Source organism: Haliotis asinina, chromosome 6, assembly GCF_037392515.1.
Source record: "Haliotis asinina isolate JCU_RB_2024 chromosome 6, JCU_Hal_asi_v2, whole genome shotgun sequence".
In the NCBI taxonomy this organism is placed as follows: domain Eukaryota; kingdom Metazoa; phylum Mollusca; class Gastropoda; order Lepetellida; family Haliotidae; genus Haliotis; species Haliotis asinina.
Genome location: NC_090285.1, coordinates 30,365,085 through 30,390,474, shown reverse-complemented (window position 1 = coordinate 30,390,474; position 25,390 = coordinate 30,365,085). Strand labels below are relative to the sequence as shown.

Here is a 25,390-nt window from a genome sequence, read left to right as displayed (position 1 = left end):
AAGTTGTTATCTGCAAAGGTTCTTACTTTCTTGTGACTGGCTATACTTCTAAAATGCCCATCAAACAGATCATCTTTCTGTACACACAATGAACCCTCAGCATATCAGCAAATGAAACAGCCAATCGGAAGCCGTCGTTACACTTGAGTGCATATCCACCCGCTATGACTGGGTTCGGTCTCCCGAGGGCTTCGTTTCGGGGGAAGTAAGCCCAAGTACAAAATATTGCACTTTTGAATCGCGATTGTACGCTTATAATTTTGTTTATTTGTTTTTTTAAAAGCAGCAATGTATATTATATGTCATGAATAAGTGATAATTGTGTTTTAATTATGTTTGATTTTTTGGTTGCATGTGACCTTTAAGTTTAGCCAGTTTGGTGTGTAGCTGACAGTGTTGATACTCTGCGTTCAATGCGGGAAGATACTGGCTCAAAGCTAGCCTTAGTATTCATGGATATTGTGTTGCTAAAGGTGAGCACTGATGATTTGTGAATGTGGAGCATGTGCGTTGATATCCTGAAAGGCAAAATATCAAGCCATACAACCTGCAAATTGGACAAGGATAGGTGTGAGAATGGTCCCACACCATACCATTTCATGTTTCTCACAGAATCTTTCATGAAGTCTCGGAATAACTTTGACTTGTTGTTGATTTTTACTTCGCCAGACATGATCACATTAATGAAGGAAGGATAGAGTGAATGTGGACTCGTCTGAAAACATTACGTGGGCAGTGACGATTATCCCATTTTCAACAAGTGCACCATTGATGCATGTTAGTGATATGATGTTTATTGAGACACATAGAACATGTGGCAGTCCAGCATGGAGATGAGATGCATGGCGATGATTTGCATATTTCACACCTGTAAATCTGCTGAAGTAGCAAGGTAGATGTTTGCATTTGATTTGCTGTTTGAGCTCAATTTTGTGGAGCCTGGTTTCACATCAGCTGCTCCTGCAGTCTTATCATTGACTGAAGGTGCCAAGGAGAAGTCAATATTTTTTATGTGTTTGTACCTACTTCCATGGCGTGTAAATCTCAGAGTGTGAAACATTGAGTGTACTGGTCACTGTATACCAGTGCTTACTTCTGCGAGTTTCCAGCACGCGATGCATTGCAGAAGCTGCATCCTTAGTTTACACACAAGCAAAGAATGAAATCATATGTCACAACTTCATGATAAACAGTATTAAAAGGCTGACAGAAATGGAATTGACAGAAATGTTGATCCACAGAGATTAATCAACCTTACTTGAAAATGTGAAAACCATGAAGGACACCCTGTGTATGTGTGTGACTCTATTGTGGCACTATGTATGGATATATTTGTGTGGTTGATATGGACAAGTATGTGACGCAGACATAAGTGTCCAGGGTCGTTTAGAAGACTTTCCAAGAAAAGATTGACAGTCGTGTAGTTTATAAGAAGGGGTTGTTTAGTTTAAGAACAATGTGCAGTATAATGTAGCTGGACAGTGAAGTTATAGTATCTACAGTATTTTGACAGTAACCACTATACAACACTAACAATGGTAACACTATCCAATACTACTGCCTAGTATTGGGAGAAATAGTACTAGTTCTGGACAATTTGCGACAGTTATAAGTACAGCTGTTTTGTACCCTGACAACAGCAGTGAATGCTATTCTAAGTCTATTATATGGTCTCTGGGCTTACCAAATCCATCAGGGGAAAAATATTTAGGGCTTCTTGTCATAAGGCAAAAGACCTATTGTTATTATTGATGTTTTTATTATTTATTTTTCCGCCGTATTTTGTCCCAGCGCTACAAAGAGCACCAGTGGACAGAATCGCTTGAAAAAAATCAGGCAGATGCGCACCGAGGTGTAGATATTCCCCATTAAAATCTCAAGGCTGTGGGTCCAATAGCAAAGGGCAGATAAATCAAAATTAATTCAGAATTTTCAATTTCAAATGCAAATATCTCCAAAACTACTGCTGCAATGACTACCAAACTTCTTGAGCAGATGCGCAATCGAAATGTCTACAATTTCATCTGTAGAAACTGAGTCGCTAAATTGCACCGTTTGGCCGCTATTTGTGATTGAAGTTTTTGCTGCTGTTTTTCAGCCCAATTCTGACTACTTTGCTCCCAAAATCTGCTGCACTACAACTACAACAGCTACCGCTTTCAAACTTGCCATACTTTGTCTCTAGGCACCTTCCTACGCACTTACATCATTGTTAAAATGCACTGTTTTGACGGCGATACAGACTGTATTAGCTAAAACGAAGACACAACGTTTGAGACGTGGCCCCTAACGAAAGGAAAGAGTGCGGTGCAAATATTCTAATATTTCTGCTTAGACCGCTTTAAATATCTACCGAAAGTGCTTGCCTCTGTGTACACATCACCATAAACAATACTAGCCATCAAAATCCCCAAGTTTCTGCATATTAAGAAAATGGGCACTACTTTTTATCACCGACGGCCCATGAATACGCGCCGGAATGTGTCAAAAGTTGGTGCAACATTTATCGTTTAACCCTTGCAAAGAGCACGAAAATGTGAAGGAAAGCGGGAGGTCGAATACGGCCGCTCCTTCGAACATGTGTCTCACAGGACCGCACACCAGCACTCACTATTGTCTGTCAGTTCAGTCGTTCCGTTCAATGTTGGCGATATGTATGAGTTCTGTGTATATAAGTATAAGGTGCCTTTGTGTATGTCAAAAAGTACTAACGCATACCAGATACATTTGATCTGAGCTTCAGTTGAAATTAAGTAGAGTAATTTCCTGTAACTCCTTTTACAGACCTATGAATATATCTAACAACTAACTGAAAATGCGAAAAAGTTAAAGTGTTTTGTCTGTTTTGTAGTGCATACGTGGATTCATACAAGTAAATTCATCAACAAGTTAAGGCCGAAGTATATCGGTCAATATCCCTTCTGTTCTAAGCGTGGGGCCTCCGATGAGTCTCCTTGCCTAAAACAGTGTGGATATTTACCGATGCCGCGAGGAAACCATGAATGTAACTCATAATTACTTATGCTATATTTTCGGTCGACCTTCCGTATTCTTTCAATATTATAAACAATTTTACATGCATTTGAATGGATTTAAAGGTCAAGATCAATTAAAAATCCATTTCCTTGCACCTCTCTCCTTTTCACCCTCATTATCTCTGATTGAGCATGTAATGCACGTGAAATTCATTCCAGGCCGTGAGTAAAGAAATCGGGAGCGTCTCGCCAGGCACCGGTGTGATAGGCTGACTTGCTGGTGTCATTTGAAGTAATTAATCGCAAATGGCATTTTGTTGACACTGAAATTACTAAAAGAACACACCGTCTGCTTATACTTATAGTACATTTCTAACATTACTGTAACATTTAGACATTGTATAGACTGCCAGTGTGGATCCTATTTCACACCCACCCTATGCGCGATCTTGCGTGTGTTTTCTGTCATATAGATTCTGCTGAATGCTACAACTAAATTAAAACAAAATGCAAATAATGAATTTAAAACAGACTAATGTTATAGCAACAATGTCGGGCTACTACCTTGTTCAGGAATGTATCCATCAATATCCACACGAAAGAACGATATTTCTTTCATCTGTAGCTGATAAATAATCCTGCTCTATGTCGTGTGTCTTACAACAGTCTAATTTGCGAAAAAGTGACACATCGTTTCAGGTCTTTTACATAGGTCACCCCAGATAGCACACTTGGCAACTAATTGTATGATATCCGCCATTCTAAGTAATTTAGTTAACCAATAATGAGCAATCAATCAGTCAACGCAGTGGTGGTTAATGCTTTGAAGGGAGGATGTTGTTTTTACACTCGCACTTTATGACAGGTTGTAGTCAGCATAGATTAGTACATCTATACACACTGCCTTTTGACAAATCCGCTGTTGAAGATAAATGTAATTAATCAATCAGCGTGTTATCGGTTAATCCTTTGATCGATGTTTGGTTTTGTAACTCAGCTGATAAACCCTTACATGCACATATTATATAACATGTAATACATTTGCCACATCAGACCTTAATTACTAATTAATGTTGAGTACTTACTCCATATAGAAGAAATGCCAAATGAAACCTTTGTTGAGGAATGTGAGTGGTGTCACCACCAATTATACCTGTTATACCCACATCAGAACCCATTTAAATAGTCATTCTGTTCAGGTTTTGTTAGTCATTTAAAATACTCTGAGTGATTTATTATATCTAGCACCTGATGTATCTCGTGCTGATGATCTAGTGAAATGTTGTCATTGAAGCAGGAAAAGCTGCTGTTAATTTGTTTTTAAATTCATAAAGTCACAACCAATTTGATTTGGATTATAGTAATGTACTATCGTCCTATTGTATTGACCATTCAGATGATACTGGTATGACGGCATGAATATTTTAAGTCAAATATACATCAGTTGAACCACGAAAGTCAACACACTGAATCCATCTGGACTGGTTCTGTTTGTGCTGGTAGAGTGAATTTACAAGATTCATCGCAAGCAAAGGAACAATTCAAGTTCACGTATGTCATTAAGATCAATGGTTATTTTTCCTGTATGTTTTTGAACTTAGATCAGTGGAAATGTTTGTTTTGTTGCTTGAGATAGATTTACTTAATGTTTATTAATCACATTCAGCTTCGGCTACCACGTTTTATGTTTTAGGCTTTCTGAACAGATCGTTGTACCGTATGCATTCTTTGATTACTGAATGGACCACCACTAACTTTTTTTTCTCTTTTGATGTTCTTTTACAAATAGCATCTGTTTCAACACCACTAAGAATTCAAAGCGTCAACCATTATGTTTGTTCATTTGATATCCTAATACAGGTACCATTTGTATTTAAAGCCAATATGAATTCAAAGTTAAAGAATGACACATTTCCCATTACTGACAGTAGTATGTATCTATACACCTGGAAATTAATCAAGCAACACCCCAATTTTTTCTATTGGAGCAACTTTGAAGTGTTCTGACAATCAAAATATGCCGGGTTGATATAGTTTGACACTTTTTTATTCAACAGACGATCTCTGACAAACAACTTAAAGGGAAAAAGTATCAAGACTTTGCTTTATTGCAACGAAATCCAAATTCTTAAAACTGTCTTAAATTCATGAAAAAATGGACACAATTTACTATTCATCCACAGACGTTGTTGTCAGGTGTATTAACACAAATGTCACATGGAAAGAAAGAACAGTCATCTTAGAGTCTGCACACCGACTTTCATCAATATCTAGTGTGTCCTCCCTGCGCACGCACCACCGATTCCAGACGCCTCCTCATTCCTTGGATGAGTCTCCGGATCTGATTCTGGGGGATCCTGTTCCACTCCTCATGCAGGGCAGCCGTCAATTCGTTGAGATTATGGACTGGTGGGTCTCTCTGCCTCACACGACGGCCAATAAAGTCCCACAAATGTTCAATGGGGTTGAGGTCAGGGCTCATGGCAGGCCATGGAATTCTGTCAATTGCATTTTGCCGCAAAAAATCATTTACAGCATGCGCCCTGTGAGGTCTAGCATTGTCGTCCATAAATATGGGTCTCGTTGCCAGAGGATGGTTCTCAAAATGAGGTACCACAGCCCTGTCAAGAACCTCCTGTTGGTAACGAACACCGTTAAGGTTGCCACGGATGGTAATGATATCCAACTTGCAGTTCATGGAAATGCACCCCCATACCATAACGGAACCTCCCCCAAAGGCCACAGTCTCCTGGATGTTCCGTGGAGCCATTGCTGTGTTCCTCTGCCTCCAGACCCGAGTACGACCGTCCACCATGTGCAGCAAGAACCGGCTCTCATCTGAGAAATGGACCTTCCTCCAAGAGGCAATGTTCCAGTGCAAACGGTCATTACACCAGACCAGTCGGGCTGCCTTATGGGCTGGAGACAGTCTGGGTCGCTTGATTGGCCTCCTTGCCCGGTATCCTGCAGCTTTCAGACGATTCCGAACAGTCCTGTTCGAGATGGGTCTCCCTGGAAGCCACTCCTGTCTCAACCGAGAGCTCGAGTCGAAGGACCTGCGCCGTACAAGTCTCAGTAAAGCTCTGTCCTCCCGGACTGTGGTCTTCCTGGGTCTTCCTGGTCTAGGCAGGTCTTTAACTTCATTAGTGGCCCGGTATTTTTTCAAAAGTTTTGAAATTATGGAATGATGTCGTCCGATTTGAGTCCCGATTTGTCTTAGAGACATACCAGCATTCCTCATGCCGATTATTTGCCAACGAGTGGCCTCTGATAATTTCCTACGTGCCATGACATTGAAATGAATGAAAAACCGAATGCAATCGACAACCTGCGCTTGTAAACACCCCAGGGAAAAAGTGCATTTTTCGAAAGTTGAGGTTAAAGCAATGCACGTGCGCTGTGCAAGCTTCACGCGCGTCATATCAACCCATGAAAAGCTCATGCTGTATGTCAATACATCAAAATTGAATAATCAATCATCAAAATTACTTCGTTAAACTTTGTTAAGTTTTTATGTGTCTTTGAATTTGGTGTTGCTTAATTAATTTCCATATGTATATATTATCTCTAGCCATGACTACTATTGGAAGTACGTCACAGATGCAAATGGCTGTATTGCATAACATCCAAGAAGCCCTCATCGCTGCTCGCAGCTATATTTAAAAATATTTTTAATCTTATGAAGAAAATCTATGGAAAAAGAGAAAATATTTTTTATAAAAAGGTATTCATAATCAATTTAGCAATATAAAGGTGATATGAAGACAGTGTCTTTTGTTACGTAACTTCATAAAACTAAATGATTTTTAATTGATTTGGAAGTGCATATAATGTTATAATTATTGAAGAAATGCACCAAGATCATCCTTGAAAGTCTTCTTTTGAAATGTGAATTACTTCAGAATTCTAAGCATACTTTACTTTATGCGTGAGACAAGGAAATCTCCATGTAAATATTTTATGAATTTGATAAAAGAGATCAAATACTGGCAGAGATGCTATTATAATAGAAGTTATCCCACATTGCCCCTCATTGTCCGTTGTTCACATGTATTTAAGTTAATGTATTGTTTTCTAAGAAACTTAACTGTCTGAAAGTAGTTTTAACTCATTAAGCCCGAGAGCCACTTCACTGCTCAACACCTGGAGCCCCGTACTGATTACCTGGTTGGCTGTGGCGAGGCTAATTAGGGCTATTCACGCCTGATATCCCTGACAGGTTTCAGAGAATACAGAAAACTGTCTTGTCATACAAGCAAGTCCTGATTGTTTAATTGTTTAGTTGCGTTGTAAAGGTATATGTTGAAAGAAAGCTGGAGTGAATACATGTCATATATGTAACGTTTTACGTAATTTTATTGCATTTTCTCTTGTAGACTTTTGATGGCAGTGCATGTGTATTTTCTTAACACGTTTGTATTCTTGTATGTAAGACATACTTAAACAAATTGTCCCTCTCATATAATTGTGTGAGGTTAAATTGTTCAAAACATCTATGTCAGTGGCAGTAAAGAAGAATTTACGCACATGCCTAATAATCTTCTATGAAAGAAGCGTTTTCGCTGATACTTTGCTAGTGTATACTGAATATTTTAAGGTAAGTACTAATAAGCTAGTGTGTGACGTACATGGAACAGATTCACAGTTTGTCACTTAAGTTCATTTAGATTTAATGCAGAAAATATACGTTATCGCACGAACATACATGTATACATATTGTATAATGCTATTCCTTGCACATACATAAGACAAAGGGTCATGGGATGGGCGTCATCAAAGTTCCCGAATAGGACGTTTTGTATCTCAACTGTTCAATATCGTCCCTGATTTGTTATCTATGACCAATCGTATCATGAGATTGTCACATAAGAAATAACAGGTAATGGGGCGTGGGCTAAATTTCTGAAGAGCACGTTCGGTCACTAGACAGCTTGGATACAGATTGACTATTGGTTTAAAGATCGTTGACCAATCGATATGCTAGATTTCGGCTTTATCAACTCTAGCTATCAAGAAAAAATTTGGGTATCGTGAACATACGTAATCGTAAGGATGCCTGAAATGTACACGTAGGACTAACAAGCACTTTGATGGTTTTTTTTTTCTTTGAAGCGCTCAAAGCGCTACAATCTGATTATTTTTACCCCGGATAACACAGTCCAACCATTGAGTAGAGATAGTATTTATTTGCATATACATTTTGCGCACACTACTTGTACATCAAACATAGTGGCTTGCTGAACATTTAATCTGCACATTGTTACGAATAAATATCATAATTCAAGTACGTGTATCATAGAATTAAAAAAAGTTACACGATACTGATTTATTGTGATGTATACACTTGCAGTTGAATCTCCCTAAATATTTATGAAAATGGGCATACTTATATTTGTTTTGAAAGCAAACGAGGTTCAGAAGATTGACAATGGGCGTGACTCCACAAAACAGGTTGTCCAATGATGTAACAGCGCATAAGTTTGTTTTACACTTGTCATGGGACAAAACTTTATCTGGACATGCATTCCACCAGAGGCTGTTATTTTGAGGTTGAAAGAAGTGTTCATATGTCTCATGTCTCATTTAGTGTTGTCTGATTGAATGATTATATGCATCAATTCCGTAACTGATATATTATCCTCCTTTTAATGACGATGGATCTGATACATGTGATCATTACACTGGATAAGATAATTACAGAGATCAAATACAAACGTTTCTTACACAATGGTTATGTAAATTGCATTGAAAAATCACATTTCAAATCAGCATGAAACAGCTTGAACAAAATACCCCAGTTACCTTTGTATGGTTTATGTGTACTATATATGTATATTATGAGTAGATGCAAGAGTTATCACTTCATATTCGATTATGTATTATTGTCAACTTAAAAAATCAATAGTCGCTAATGAATTAGGTCTAAATTAGTAACTTGGTTTATTTCAAATCTCCACAAACATGTAATACAGTATTGTTATTTATGCCTACGATTCATTATATGAACTATTAAAACAAATGAATGAATGATTTAATTTAGAAGAAGGTTTTGTAACCTTGTCACCGTTAATTCAATGTGCAAACGTATCTTAGTATTCACTCTCAATGACGAGTAACAAACACTTACCTCCTGTAACAACATCTCATAATCCCCTTTCTTGCAGTCATGTGTTCATTTGCCTGTATAAGCCCCCGACATTGCAAGCAATTGTTATCAAAACACATTAAAAGTTCTTCTGATTAACACAGAAAGTAACCTCTCTCGAAAGAAAAGCTAATCTTTGATCATTACTGCTAAAGTGATTGAAATTACAGGTACAGTATGAATTTGAAAACGCATATGCTTTTTATTACCCCCAATACGCTGCTCTTGTGGTGAGAAGCTAATTAATTTGCCGCACATACACAGCTCTTGTCCTTAGTGAGTTAACAGGGTTGTTCAAAATGGTACTGTGCTGTAACATGATTTCACTGAAGCCAATAAAATTAATGCATCTGGATGTTTTAACAAACAAGAACATTGAAATTGGCACATCTTTTACTCCTACACTTGCCACATGCTGTAGAGCAGTGGAGGCCGTGGTTCCTACAAGAACCTGCAGGAGTGACAGAGGAGCTGCTGATATATGTGTCTTAGTAGGTGACTTAGGAGATTGTCCAGCCACACTCTGCAGGGTGCTTGAATTTGGTAGAACACTTTGTAACTATGGAAGCGAACAGCATTTTGTGCTAAGGATAGTGACTTGGTCAGGCTATGTGAAGGTGGTCAACACCTTTGGTCTTTTGTCTCATCAGCTGTTCCTCCCTATGGCCACACAAGGGCTTATTCTTCTGCCTTTGCAGCATTGCAACTGTTCATCAAGTGCTTGTGAATGAAAATATGAACATTTACTGATGTTTTTTCAAGGCAAGTCCTCTTGCTCTTGCTTTCCCTGTTTGACTTCTGAGTTGAGGAAGAGTTGTGACAAGGAACAATGGTTTTTCAACAAAGCATGTAAGCCAACAGTATTTGTTGCATTTCAAACAGCTCTTGGAGTCTTGATAACGTCGTAAGTTGCCCAATGCTCCCAAGTAAGTTGAGTTCTATGTGAAACCCTCCCTGTTGTTTTTATATAAAGACAAGAGAATGGATGTCACTATGATCTGTTTCAGTGATAGGTAACTAGAGTGAAGGAGTTGGTCATATGTCAACGCTGGTGTCTTTGTGTATTTTGAGTTACCATGTGTTCACAAGTTTGATATGGAGACTTATAATGTGTCCGAGTTAAATATCTAACAAGATCAAAGTTCGAGTAGCAATCAGCACAAAAAGTTTGGTCTAGTACAGTGCAACGGTTCTAGATGGAAATAAAGCATTTATACATATTGAAGCTAAATGGCGATTTCTTATTTGTGTTTGAATGGTCACCTCATACACACATTTCACCTTAGAAATAGTGAAATCAAAGGTTCAAAGTCCAATCTGTCATTCATTGTCAAACTTTTGTATATTAAGGAACTCTCAAATAACACATAACAACGAAAGCAACGGCTAGTCTGTTAACATGAAACTTTCATCAACAAGGGGTTACTTGAGGTTAGGTCAGCATGACCTGTAGTGGAATGCACAAACCTTGAAGACGACACTTGCATTAGACTGAAAAAAAGTGAGGGGTTACTGTAGATGTGTTAATACCCTACAACAGGCAAAGACATGGATACAGCAGAAGTGAATGGTGGGATTGTTTATTGTACCCTGCTACGAAAGTGACATTTGTGTCCTTGAAGTTACAGCGTTTCAGACCTCTGACCCCTCTCAGGTGAAAGTCAGGGCATTGGTCATGATCGCCGCTTTCAAGTGTCATGGCGGATTCCGGCAAAGTCATTTTGTGTCACTAGCATCAAGACAGGGCGAGTAGAAGATAGGAGAAGAGAAGGTGAATTTATGCTAGTTTATTTTGGATAGCTTGTCCGATACATTCTTTCTCAGAATCACCTACTCACTGATAAACAGAGAGAAACAATATGTATACACTCTGATGATCAGTGACAGCCATAATTTGAGATGCACTGAACTGACACCTCGACTACATCATAATGTGACCCCAGTGGCATTGAGTGATTTTTGTACACTGTGTATAGATTGCAACTCTTGCTTGGTGATGGCATGGGTTTCTAGAGAGTCTTGACTCCAAGGGGATCGTTGGAACAACAAATTACGTGGTTGTCTAGTGTTTGTTTACAAACAGGAAAACAAGGGAGATAACTCTTGATGGTATGTTGTTACTAAGGATGCACACGGTCTAGTTAAACATAGAAAAATATACCGACTGGTTTTAACAAATGGGTAGCCAACATGGTTGTGTAAGTTAAGATAATTTCTTATATGTTTGCACACAAAGCTGAAAGTGGAAAATATGCTGGACATATTATTTGAATCCATATCAGTCACAGGAAGTATCATTTTCTCCTGAAAATTTATATAGTCATTTGATTGGAAATGTTTGATCCCTTGATGTAATAAAGGGTGACAGTGGCACTTAAAGTTCAAGGAGATTTTACTTTAACAAATAAAAAATCATCATATTAGTACCCTAAAAATTCTAACCATTCACTAGCTATATTACTTAGACATTTTTGGTTTCATTAAAAATGCAACACCATTTCCACTGATGATATGTTCATACAATGTGTTCACAGATAACCTTACTTTTGGCAAGGTTACCAACCTTAGATAACTGTTTGTAACTATTTGTAACTATCTGTTAACTCAGGCAACTATTTGTTTCTGTTGCGTATTATTGCAGTTTGGGTCCCTTTTAATTGTGGCTTTAAATCTCCTTTCCTCAAACATGAATTAAACTGTAATATCTGCAATGGATAGAATTTCGTAGAATAATCCATATCTGAAACTTAATAGTTATTGAAGACACACACATTTTGTCTGTGTGATCTGTCTCCAGTGGAGCTCATTAAATATGTGAATAGTTAAGCCCATCCAGTAAAGGGAGAGCACTGTTGGCTGAGTGGCTGGCATCATTATTAATGCATACATGAAGGCAGAGATCCTGTGAGTACACACCCTGCTATATAGTCAACGTTACAGGTAAGTGAGAGCACCCTCAGTCAGTGTTATGAAGTTCTGGACAACATTGCCAAGTGGTGGTATTTGTTTTTGTCCAGTCTCGGATGTAATCAGCAGAGTAATATGGCAGCATTCTAGCTTGGTAATCATATGTGCAATGGCAGCTGCATGGCCTCCTTACCAAGGTGAAGCTTTCTTGGAGATATAGAAATTGTTATTCTTTGCAAGGTACTACTCTGAAGATATTACTTGAATTGTATGTGAGAAGTTAGTGATAGCAAACTAAATCAATATGCTGTAGGGGAAAGTACAGATCTTGTGAACATTTGTAATATATTCAGCACTGGCAGAAACATTCATGGATACGTGTCTTCTTGGCACAGTAATTACCTCAGTGTTTTCAGTAATCTTATATGTAATGAGCGCACATGTGTAAGTGATGCTCTTTCTGACTGGTGTGTGATTGTAGATGTTGTTGCAAGTAGTAAGAGTCTGTGAATAATATATTGTTTCACATGTCACATGGTAGCACGATTGGGTGATCAGACTTCCTGCATATCATTGTATCCCAATCATGTAGATTGAGGCTCATGCTGTTGATCCCTGGATTGTCTGGTCCAGACTTGACTTTTTTGATGGATTGCTGCTGTATAGCTGGAATATTGCTAAGTGCAGCATTAACAAACAAACAAACATCAATGAGTTTCACTCCATTCATTCCATCCCATTCTTCCTAATTTTTGTGAAATATGGTGGTTGGTGGTTGTTCATGTTGTCATCCTGAAACTCAAAATGACATCCAATGCCAGCATGTGTGCCTCCAAGTCACATGACCAGTGATACATCCATGTATCATGTTCTTTCCCCGGTGACCAAATCCCACACAATTACTTAGCCACTTTTTTCTATTGTTAACCTCATGAAAATGGTGCCCAACAATAACTGGTACAGCGGTGCTACTCTTGATGCCAGTGACATGTTGCAGAAATGTGATGTTCTGTCAGTTGTGGGTTAACATATAGATGTCAGTAAAGCATATTCCATACTCTAGTACCAGTTTGAGAGCAACTTTGGACATGGGTTCATAACACAATTGTAAGACTGTCTGGTGCTCAAGTTGTAACCCTTGTTCGATTTCTTTCATGCAACCTTATTTGTCTGTCTACATCATGATTGTAATCTGCTAAATGCTCACTGTAAAATGTTGGCATTTGTGCTACAATGTCTCCAACTTTTAACATGTCAATTTACATGTAGCCATTTTTGATGTGACACGTTTTGCTTGTCAAAAAAACAGTTATTTGAGTTTTAATGTTATATGTTGACATGCTGCCACACGTATGACAGATACATCTTGACACTGCTTTATATATAAGGGTGTATATTGGGACCTTGTGCCATGCATGACATGGACATCTTGACATTGCTTGATATGACAGGATGTATGTTGGGACCTTGCATCATGCATGACATGGACATCTTGACATTGCTTCACATATCAGAGTGTATATTGGGACCTTGTGCCATGCATGACATGGACATTTTGACATTGCTTGATATCTCAGGATGTATGTTGGGACCTTACATCATGCATGACATTGAGATCTTGACACTGCTTGATATGTGTCACGGGATGTATGCTAAGTGTCATTAATGAAGGGTGAAATGATAAATAGTAACATTTCTTAGAAGTTGTTAAATCTTTGCTTTTGTTTCAAATACACACAACTGAACAACTATGGCAAAACACATAAGGCCATTGATATGCCATTATTATGTTCTTTAACGTCCAGTACATTCTATTACAAATGGCACATATTTTGTTCAAATTGTCAATGTGGAAATCCACCTGCCACTGACTGTCAGTGATTTGTACATGCAAGTTGCTCTTTTTATGGAAAGTTTAGGACAGTGCACACGTTCACTGTTCAGGTGCCTTTTTGAAATCACAGCTAAAAATGAGATATGTTTTGACACATGCTGAAATGGGTCTGTGGAATATGCACGTCAGGCAGGTCGGCCCACAGTCACAACATTTGATATGATAGGCACATGATTTACACTGTGTTATGTAGAGCAGCAGATCCACTGAGCAGAACACTTCACTGTTAACATTGTATGGATATCCAGGAGCACCATTCGCCTGTGTTTAAGGGTAGCCAGACTCCGCTGTAGGTGACCTGCAGTTCGTGCACCAACAACACCACATCACAGGCTGCTGAGGAGGGTTTAAGATGGAATGGACACCATGGCTGAGGGGATCAATGTCAGAGGTCTTGTGTGTTCTTCACAGATGAAAGCAGAATCAGTTTGTCCTTCCATGATGGTTGGCAAAAGATTTATCATCTCAATGGAGAACAAATCACAGACACTACTAGGGCCATGTATAACTGATTTTGATTGACTTTAATCGGGACAGGACAGTGTTATCAGAAAGAGGTTCTGGCTCTTATAGCAGCACCATTCCTCAAGCTATATACAGATTTTATGGTCAGCCCTATTTACTACAAGACGATGAAGCTAGGCTTCATATTCTGGGCCAGGCTTGTCATGGAATTCCATAGGCAGCTAGGTGTAGAGCCGAAGGCGTGGCAAGCATGCTTCCTAATCCCAATATGACTGTGTCTGAGGGATGAACTCCATCAATGTTTGTACACGTCACCCAGCACTAGTGAATCTCCCAGGACTTCACAGAGCTGTAGTAGATGTATGGAATGATATACCGCAAGCTTTCTATATGAACTTGATAAGGAGCATGAGAACAAGGTGCATCTGTTTTTGAATGCATGAGGAGGGTACACAGCATATTGAATGCTTCGTGCTTTATTACTGATGCCTAGTATATTTTGCCATTTTGCTGTATGCAGTGACATGGCAAACCTTTTCATTGCTTCATACATCAGGTTGCATGTTTAGGTTCAATTTTCGCAGGGTGTATGTTTATATCAACTGAAATCTGGTGGGTTTTAATCATAGACACATAGGAATGGTTTGGGATTTGAAGGTAGTTTTAGTAGCAACCATGAAAAACTGATTACAGTTCATTTTCCAATAATCTGAATGACAGAAAATTTATGATGGAGAGTGTCATTTATCTTGTATCAGTGCAGAAAAAGAGTCTTGTGTATTTTGTTTTTGGATGAAAACTCACTTCTGTCACATCACATCCTATAAGTGTAAGCTTAAAACCAACGATACACTACATTGTACAAAACATTGTAATGCAGGTACAACTGTTGCATGTCAATTACATACTGACACATTATTTGCAGTGTTATATGGCCACATTCATTGGAAACAGTATTTACACATCTTCCTAACATAGCAATATATTTTTGAAAGGTGTTGCATCATACAGGTGGAAATATGTTTTTCTAGCTGTCATGAATCCTAGGATGTACAATGTGTTGTTTATCATCACTGACGAGAGGGAGTGTTTTCCTTGTGTGGTATCATTGAATACATTCTGAGACATATATCTTTATGTGTATTACCACCTTGTCACTGGCATTCATTCCGAGGTCATCTGATCTTTGACACAACTTGGTTCCATGTGTGACTGTTGTGAAGACTTTAAGGTATGACATCTCCCTGTTCAGCTTTGCAAGGAAACCTCTAATTGGACAGAAAATCAATACTGTCATTGAAACCCTTTAAAACATTAGGCTTTAGTTAAAAACAATCTTTCTATTTCATTACAAAATTTTCAGAATAAACAATTCATTGATTTATCCAAGCTGCTTGTATGCAGTGTTAATTAGTTTGAGCTGTAATGATCTCTATATAGTCTGTATCATTATTACTGTTTAAATAGTCCATGAATACGTCTTTTCAGTCATGCATGCTTGATGTATGTGTGTTTTTGAATTGCTTTGCAATATATGTATCAATCATTGCCCATACTGTTTCATGAACTCTGAACAACAGGGTCTTTCTACGTGTTTTCTGCAGAGCGCTTTATGTCTACTTGCGTCAGAGTAGTCATAGCAACGATTGATTGCAGCTGTATTCCATGGGCAGGCAGAGGTAAGTGTGAAGCCAGAGCTGTGTCTGAGCCTCTCAGAGTCATGACTAGCTGGCTTCATAATGAGAGATTAGGACCCAGTCAGAAAGCAAGAATATGGATGAGACTGCATGGTTTAATGCTGTAGTAAGGATTACCATCATTCATTCAAGTGAAAATCTCTCATGTAATCATATTTTCACTTTGGAGTGCAATGTGCAATCTTTTCTCAAGTATAATCAATAAGAATAGCATCTAATATTGAGTTGGAGATTAGTATTAACACTGGGGGAATTTTTACTATGTTCACAGAGGTCTTTCTAATACTCCTTTAATCTTCTTATCACATTTGCTTGTCACCATATGATTTTGTGTTGAGGAGTGAATAAAGAGGTTGTTTGTTTGTGTTGACAAGGGTGCAGAAGATGTTTGTGTGTGTGTGTACAGGAGTACAGAATGTGTTTGTATGTAGACGGGTGCAGAAGATGGTTGTGTGTGTGTACAGGAGTACAGAATATGTTTGTATGTAGATGGGTGCAGAAGATGTTTGTGTGTGTGTACAGGAGTACAGAATATGTTTGTGTGTAGATGGGTGCAGAAGATGGTTGTGTGTGTGTACAGGAGGACAGAATGTGTTTGTATGTAGACGGGTGCAGAAGATGTTTGTGTGTGGGTGTGTACAGGAGTACAGAATATGTTTGTATGTAGATGGGTGCAGAAGATGGTTGTGTGTGTGTACAGGAGTACAGAATGTGTTTGTATGTAGACAGGTGCAGAAGATGTTTGTGTGTGTGTACAGGAGTACAGAATATGTTTGTATGTAGATGGGTGCAGAAGATGGTTGTGTGTGTACAGGAGTACAGAATATGTTTGTATGTAGATGGGTGCAGAAGATGGTTGTGTGTGTACAGGAGTACAGAATATGTTTGTATGTAGATGGGTGCAGAAGATGGTTGTGTTTAGACATGGGTACAGGAGATGTTTGTGTGTAGACAGAAGTAAAGAAGATATTTGTGTGTGTGTGTACAGGAGTACAGAATATGTTTGTATGTAGATGGGTGCAGAAGATGGTTGTGTGTGTGTGTGTACAGGAGGACAGAATGTGTTTGTATGTAGACGGGTGCAGAAGATGGTTGTGTTTAGACATGGTTTCAGGAGATGTTTGTGTGTAGACAGAAGTAAAGAAGATGTTTGTGTGTGGACAGAGTGCTGAATGTGTGCGTGCGTGTGTGCGTGCGTGTGGAAACAAGGGTACAGAAAATGTTTGTGTGTAGACAGGGATACAGAGAATGTTTGTGTGTGGACATGGGCTCAGAAGATGTTTGAGTGTAAGTAGAAAGGGGTCAGGAAGATGTTTGTGTGTAAGTAGAAAGGGGTGCAGAAGATGTTTGTGTGTAAACGGGGATTTAGAGGATGTTTGTGTGTAGACAGGTGTAGAGAAGGTGTTTATGTTTGACACAATGTAAATTTTTTTCTACTATTGCTTGATGCATGGGCAAACACATCTGTATTTTATAAGCACAGTTTTTATGATACTTCAACATGTTTGAAGCCACTACAAGGATCTGCATTGACTGGGATGGTGGTAGCATTTTATTCACTGCAGATTACACTCCAAGGTCCACATACTCCTGCCAGTGTTGATGGAGTGACTTGATCACACTGCCGTACAAGGCACCATTTGGTAGTGTAAAAAGTACTTAAAACAGATATTATGTCACTTATCTTCAAGAATGATAAAAGACAATTTTGTCTTGTTTCATCAACAGAGAAAACATTGTCATTCTCTTGCCAGCAGAAATATGCTTTCATCGTAGTTGTTTTCAGTCTTTGTGAATTGCGTTGATTAACTTGTTGGAGATGTACTTATATGTATCATCCTTGTTAGGTAATAAAAGTAACTTGTGACTCATGCCTCTGCTCAGCAGAACTTCTGCTGAAGGTACTATTTCAACCTACAGCTGGCTGTCAGAGCCTCATTTCATCCAATTCTTTTTGAACTGAAAGGTTAAAAAACTGTCAATAGATAATAAACATTAATTATAGACATAATAGACATAAATGATATTATTTGTCAGAAAATGGAAACCATGGAGTACTTTTATTTTTTTATTTTTTCAGTTTTGAACAAACTGAAATGTGTTTTGCAAGAAAAAATCAGTAACATTGTAACAAATTATGTAGAGTGTACATGTATTGTTGTAGACTTGACAAAACAACATACCCATGAAGTTGTGGATTTGAATTTGTCTTCTTTAGCCTCTGTTTGTTGTAAGAAGTGACTAACAGGATGAGGTGCCAAGACTCACTGACTTGGTTGTCACATGGCATCATGTCCCGATTGCATAGATTGATGCTCATGATGATGATCACTGGATTGTTGGGTCCAGACCTCATTATTTACAGACTGCCACCATATAGCTAGAATATTTGCTGATTTCGGTGTTAGCCAACCAATCAACCAACCAACCATCCAAACGACATGCTACTTGTTAGGCAGGACAATCCATAACGTTCATCAACCAACAATGGAGTTGGGGGCATTTGGTCTTGGCAAACATTGAGTTTTGTCCTGTCTTGGGTTTGTATCATGAAATCAATAAATAAACTGGTTCCTGCTGCTTAGCATTTTGACCGGTTATTTCAGTCACTGGTAAAAACTTAGTGACATGGTCAGCTTATCACAAACTGTACTTACTGACTGGATTAGTTAGGAGAAGAATGGATCTCACAGGAAGATGTCAGTTTGTTCTTACAGATGACATATCTTTGCAAAGGACTCTATTTGCTTATGGGCTTCTACAAGGATCCTTCATAGGTCAGATTTTCTTCTCTCTCTGTACTTCACCCCAGTTATGGATTTATTACCCATATGGGAAGGAGGACACCGGGTAGTAGTTTTCCTGTATGTCCCTAGGGAGGTTACACCTTTTGTTGAATGCTGATCGCTGCTTCAGAAAATAAATGATTTCATTGGTTAAAAACAATATGCTGGAATCGTGTCGTACTGGGAAGGCTAAAATATATTTTTCAGATGTCCCAGGAAGGCTAAAATGTATATTCTGGTTTTCAGAAGAGAGCTTGTTAGGAGAGTACCACCAAAGCTAAAGATTAGAGAGAATTCTTTTCAAAACAGTTGTAATCTTTGCATTTTTATAACTTTATACTTCAACTTCTTTTCTCTCATAAACCACCATCGGTGGTACAAGAGCAAAGAATATACATCTGCATGATAATGAGTTATATACGTAACAATTTAGACAGGTGAGCGATAAAGCGGGCTAAACATTTGTTTAAAATTGACAGGCAACATGACCTTGTTAATTGTTGATAAAATGGTCCAATTCTGATGTTTTTTTTGAATGAATGATTTTCTGTTGAAAATAAGTGATATACATTTTAAAAGATAATGGTGTTCGTCACCAGCTAAATTACATTTACATAGTCTACATAATCTCTTTTCTCTTGGTGTGTTCTGCCATCTGCCAGGTTTGATCAGAAAGTTAAGATTTGAGGTTCTAAATTTCAAAATAATGACAATGTATTGATTATTTTATTTTATGGGGCTCTACCAAATTCGCTATAAACCATAAAGTTTGGGGTGAATTTTCTAAGACGATCTCAAGCTCATTAAGGTGGCACTGAAGGAACGCCTACAAAGACCATGTGCCTGAACTTCTCAAATTGTCTGACAGATTGACACAAATGTTATTTACCATGGATAATCATAATTTTATGTCGAATTCAATAAAATATATACTGAAGATTAGATGTGAAAATATGTAAATAACACATATGTAAATAACTCTTTGTGTATTTCTAGATGTGCCCAGATTAAAGTGTGTTCACTTTAATCCTGTTTTCTTTGTAATTTGTCAGTGCCTCTGAGTGAGGTGTGCTGTGTTCATTCAGCCATAACATTGCATTGGAAGTACCGTGAAGGCTACCCTCATTGAACCGAGAAGCATCATGATTTTAGCCTTCCCGGCCATGAACTGCTTTGTTCATCTTTTTAGTGTCTTCATTGTTTTGCACTCAATCTTGTACACGAGAATAAGAAAAATAATTTGGCTACTCAATAAACTCAGTTTTGTTTTGTATTTATAAGTACATCACTATAAACACGGTTGCAAAAAACAAAAAAAACACAGAATAATTGCAAAAGGTAATACAATACGTGTGCCTGAATTCATGTGAAGCCTAAGAACGTTTTTTGGAAATGCCACTCCTTGTGAAAATAATGGTCAATTTATTTGTAGGAAGGACTGAACAAGGTGGGATTTAAGTTCCAAGGTTTCGCATATGTGTTGTACCTGAAACTGTCACGTCGCACTTCTAAATGATCCACTTGCACACAAATTTGATGAAATACGGTTTTGTTTGCCATTATTAAAATACATGGTTTAAAGGTCACATGCAACGCAGAATACAACTTTGCAGATTCTGATACCTTTCGGTATGCACTTACCAAAACAAATCATCAAAAATGCCAATTCACCCTATAAAGTTGAAAAAAACGTGATGAGAAAAAAGCCTGCAAAATCGGAGTTCAAACGTTTCACTAAATTTCCCCAGCGCTAGGGGAAAAAGTGGTTTCAACAGCTGTGCTGCATTGCGCCCATGACGCATGCACAGTGAATAGGTTCGTGGAGCTTGAAACAGTATGCCTGCCTGGAGTATGAGGTCGTGAGCAGTAGTCTAGTCGTGGTTGTGTATACAAACAAGTAAATAATCTACTCATTATATAAAAAAAACTTGTTGATTGTGGTATGCAGCCTCTGTCACAAAGAAAGCTCAATGCCTGGTTTATTGACACCTATATGTCTGCCTGCCTGTCTGCTAACGAAAATATGCAATACACAGCTTCAATCATTGACCACATGCAATTTGAAATTAACACCTATCACGCAATACGCCATAAAGAAAATAAATTGATTTATGACTCGTGAACCCGAGTCCTGTCTCTGCCACATTATGTAATTAGACAGGTGTGATACTTGTACATATGACATGTGTTTATGTCTGTGGGTTGCAAATAAACTACATCCATTTTTCTCGCATGACTGGATCTGACGGAAACTGGTGCAAACTCTTGTCAGTTTCAAGTCCTGCTTTATACTTAGACGAATGACAGTTTCCAGCCATGCAGTAGTTCACCATCTACAGAGATGATTTTTGATTGAATCGAACACAAATTCAGAGAACATGTGTCTACAAAACCCAACATCTCTATATACATTCTTTATGGATAACAACTTCTTCTAGTGCATATGATTTTGTTTGACAACAATATATGAATAAATACTGAAACAATGCAGCAAGTACAATTAAAGAAGTTGTTATCCATAAAGAATGTTACTTTCTTGTGACTCGTCATACTTCTAAAGTGCTCATCAAACAGATCCTTTTTCTGTACACACAATGAACCCTCTATGTATCAGCAAATGAACCGGCCAGTTGGAAGCCGTTGTTACAGTTGAGTGCACCCCCACCCGCTATGACTGGGTTCGGTCTCCAAAAGGCTTGTTTTGAGGGAAGTAAGCCCAAGTACAAAATATTGCACTTTTGAATCGCGATTGTACGCTTATAATTTTTTATTCATTTTTTACATGCAGCAATGTATATTATATGCCATGAATAACTGATAATTGTATTTTAATTATTTTTGATTTTTTGGTTGCATGTGACCTTTAGGCTTTCAAGTACAGAAAACAAATATGTATCAATATTTAAGAAACTACACAGTTAAGTTAGTGGAGAAAAACACTTTTCAAAAGGGACTTTTAGTCACAGGTTTAAGGTAGCGGTAATGCAATGAAATTCTTGGAAATAAAGCCACATCACATGGGTTGGAATATCGGGAGACCCCACATTGCAGATTTTCTTAGAAAGTGATGTTTTCATTTAATGTTTTTTACTTCGAAAACTGATATGGATAATAACAACAATAACCAACTCGTGATGGGGAATGACAGGTTATCTTTCCCTTGTATTAATTGTGTAATTCTTGGAAAGACTCGAGAATTATGTAATTAATATAACTTGGGAAAGATAATTGGTAATTCCCTGTCACTCATTAGTTATTGTCTAAATCACCTATGTGCATATCATGCGCAAATGTATCTGGCTTTCAGGCCTAGCAGTGGAAACATTTTCTGCAATAACCAACTGTGTGTCTGGAACTGGTTCAGTCAATGGGTTCCTCAAGTTGAATGAAGGAAAAACTGTAGCAAAAATGTAACAAATGAAAAAGACAAAAATCACTTTCTAGTCATCTCCTAAAAGAAGTGTTCCTTCCTGACTTTCTCTCCCTCCTCTTCTGATTTGAGATAGCAGTGATAAATTTCCCTTTGTCACATGTCTGAATATGCTACACCTTGATCCACTTTTGTTTAAGGGATTATCACGTCATGGTAACAGGGACAAAATGGAAACCTGCCCAATGTCACCAGTGATTGTTGTTAACGAGCGTATTGATTTCTTTGTCAGTACATTTGCAGGATGGTTACCCACTGATTTTTATCCTCCTTGCATATAATGCTGGGGGATATAGCCAGTGCCTCGTCTTTTTGTTCGTCCATCCGTCCAAAATCATATGGTTTCCAGTGCGTAACTCCAAAACCGTTCAATAATTAAAAAAACATTGGCACATATATCAAACATCTAATGTGGTACCTTTTGCTAATTCTAGATTTCTGTCATTTGTATTTTTCTTGGTTTCTATGGAAATGATTTGAACTTAGTCTCAAAGGGAGGGGTGACCTTCGTTTCTGGAGCACAACTGAAACAACAATTTGGCATCTTTCAACGAAACTTGGTAGATATATATAACATAAGCTATAGTGGTGCTTTTTGCTATTTACAGATTTTTCTCAGTTTTATTATTCTTGGTTTCCATGGAAATGATTCGCGCCTTATGTGAGGTAGACCCCAGAGTGGAGCCTTTTGCTATTTACAGATTGCTTTGGCATTTTTAGTTTTCCAGGTTTCCATGGAAACAATTCGGACTTAGTCTCGAAAGGGAGGGATGGGTTTCATTTCTGGATCTTTCAACAGATCTTGGCAGATATATGAGACGGATTTTGAAGTGATGCCTTTTGCTGTTTACAGATATATGGCATTCATGATTTCCATGGAAACAATTCAGACTTTGTCCCCCAAAAAATCTAGTAACTGTTAGATGATTTGTCCGTTCAAAGATGTGAGGGCTGTGAGGATATATCATCTTCTGATGACTCCTGTTATAATCCCCAGTTTTTACTTTGGGCTAGCTGAATTTGGAAAATGAAGGTGTCTTTCAAATTAAAGAATATATGACTCAGGGTTCACTATGTCAGATGTTTTATTACATAGCCTAGATGTACATCACATTATTGTTTCATTATTTCTGTTACAATACCCATTTTTTTGAAAATGTTGTTTCATTTATGTAGCACTAAGTATCCATCTGACTGGTTGTTCTCTTGACCTTGAAATCAGAATCTGAATATCATTACCCCAGGCAACCCAAGCTGCCTGTTAGGTGCTAGAAGGTTATACTCACATGACTTTTTCCAAGCAGGTAACCATTTTCTGCTGGGTGAACAGAGGCAACTCTGAGCAAACTCTCTTGCCTAAGGTGAGACCACATGTATCACATGTGCTTCCTTGTAGGGCAGGACTGATGTCCTAGAAACTATCTTGAGTCAAGCTGTCACCCATGTAGGGACTGTCCGAAGTTAATGTTGCATAGCTCCAACTGATTTGTGACCTGAGCTCTCCGTATAGTACCACAAGGATTTAGGATTGTTCTAATTAGTTTTGGCATTTATAAAAGGATAACAGTAACAAATCGGAATACCGTATTAATGACTCATATTCTGAGTGAATATCCTAACCTACAATGGTGTAAAGTCACTGGATGTCACAAAAGACAAAATCTAAATATTTCTTGTTATTGAGCTATTGTAATGTGTCCAATTGTGCAAGCTTCAGTTTGGCAAAATGCTATGAAAGCAAAGAGGGAAGTGCCTTAGGGAAGTACAAATGTACAGTGGAAACACATTATCTAAGTATTTCTCATCCTCATTTTGTCTAGAACAAGAATATACTCAATGTCCTTTACTTTTTCCCATGTTTTAATTTTTCTTTGATTATTGCAGAGAAAATGTACAACATAATTTCTTTACTATTTGCAGACGATTTTTACCGGTAGTAGATACAGCTATAAAATTACACAGATGAGTATATCTCTTGTGAGAATACAGAAAAATATTTGGAATGAAAATGAATATACAACACAATCAATGGTGTGTTGTATTTAAAACTGGTTACAGACCACTACAAGAGATAACCCAGTAGTAATGTACCACATTAGACATATTAGACTGTTGACCCTATCAGTTTCTGAGTCTCATGACTAGAAAATCTAAACCCTGACTGTGAAGGCAAGTGATGCACTGTACACTGTTAAAATGCTTCTGTGTATACAAGGTACATGCATATGATAAATAATGCTTTTCAAATGTATGACACAAATGTCACACAGATAGTGTGGGCATACACTTCAAGGGAAAAGAACGAAATTCTACATAGGTAATTTATATAAATATGTTCTAAATACAAATTATTCCTTATCAAATGATGTTGCATTGATGGTAAACATGGCACATGTCAAAATATTGTTAAATATTGACAAAAAAGCACATAACATTATGAATGTTAAAATACCACTCTGATATAAATAGAGAATACTGTACAGCGTCCTTTGTAATACTATATTTATGAAACAAGTGAATGGTAGATACAGTAGTATTGCATTTCACATCCTTTAGTATTATTTTTATTACTTACGAAACATTAGCAAAATATTATCTCCTTTGCCATATGTGACTGTCTTCATAGTCCTACTTTCCATGTTCTGTATTCTGCTTAGCTTTGGGGAACTGGATGAACTCAAAGATGTTGCCTTTCAGATTTTAGGTATATGCCAGACCAGAACAGTGTTCTTATTAATGTAATGTATTTCATGCCATATGGTCAGAGTACTGGCAGTGTGAAACAGTTGCCTTGTTAAAGAATGAATAAACTCACATTTTTTGTACTCTTTTAACCATTACATATGAAAGACTTATGGTCACTCTTAGGCGGAACACCAAATTCATTCTTTAAAAATGTGTGGTTAATTAATACCAAGTGATTAAAAGTTGCCAAAAAGTTGCCTGCTTCACTCTCACCCACCAATGAAAGCCCAGTCTGGTTATGTAACTCTGTTGTCAGAGATGTCGTGTGGAAGGATTTTCAGTTAGTTGTATGTTAAGTGTGTAAGAAGCTTGTCAATTTGCTGATTTCCTGACGTCAACAAAGACA

General features: G+C 37.8%; 1 protein-coding gene across 5 annotated transcripts in view; it reads left to right on the top strand.

Moving 5' to 3' along the window:
- The window catches only part of LOC137288236 (synaptotagmin-1-like), a 93,576-nt gene that overhangs the window by 28,636 nt on the left and 39,550 nt on the right, over positions 1-25,390 (top strand). For 2 of the 5 annotated variants that reach the window (XM_067820686.1, XM_067820688.1), the window contains exon 1: positions 11,969-12,060. The exons of the other annotated variants lie outside the window; for them this stretch is intronic. The gene's annotated coding sequence lies outside the window, so the exon portion shown is untranslated. Of the gene's footprint in view, positions 1-11,968; positions 12,061-25,390 lie in introns of those variants that run through there. 5 annotated transcript variants of the gene reach the window in all.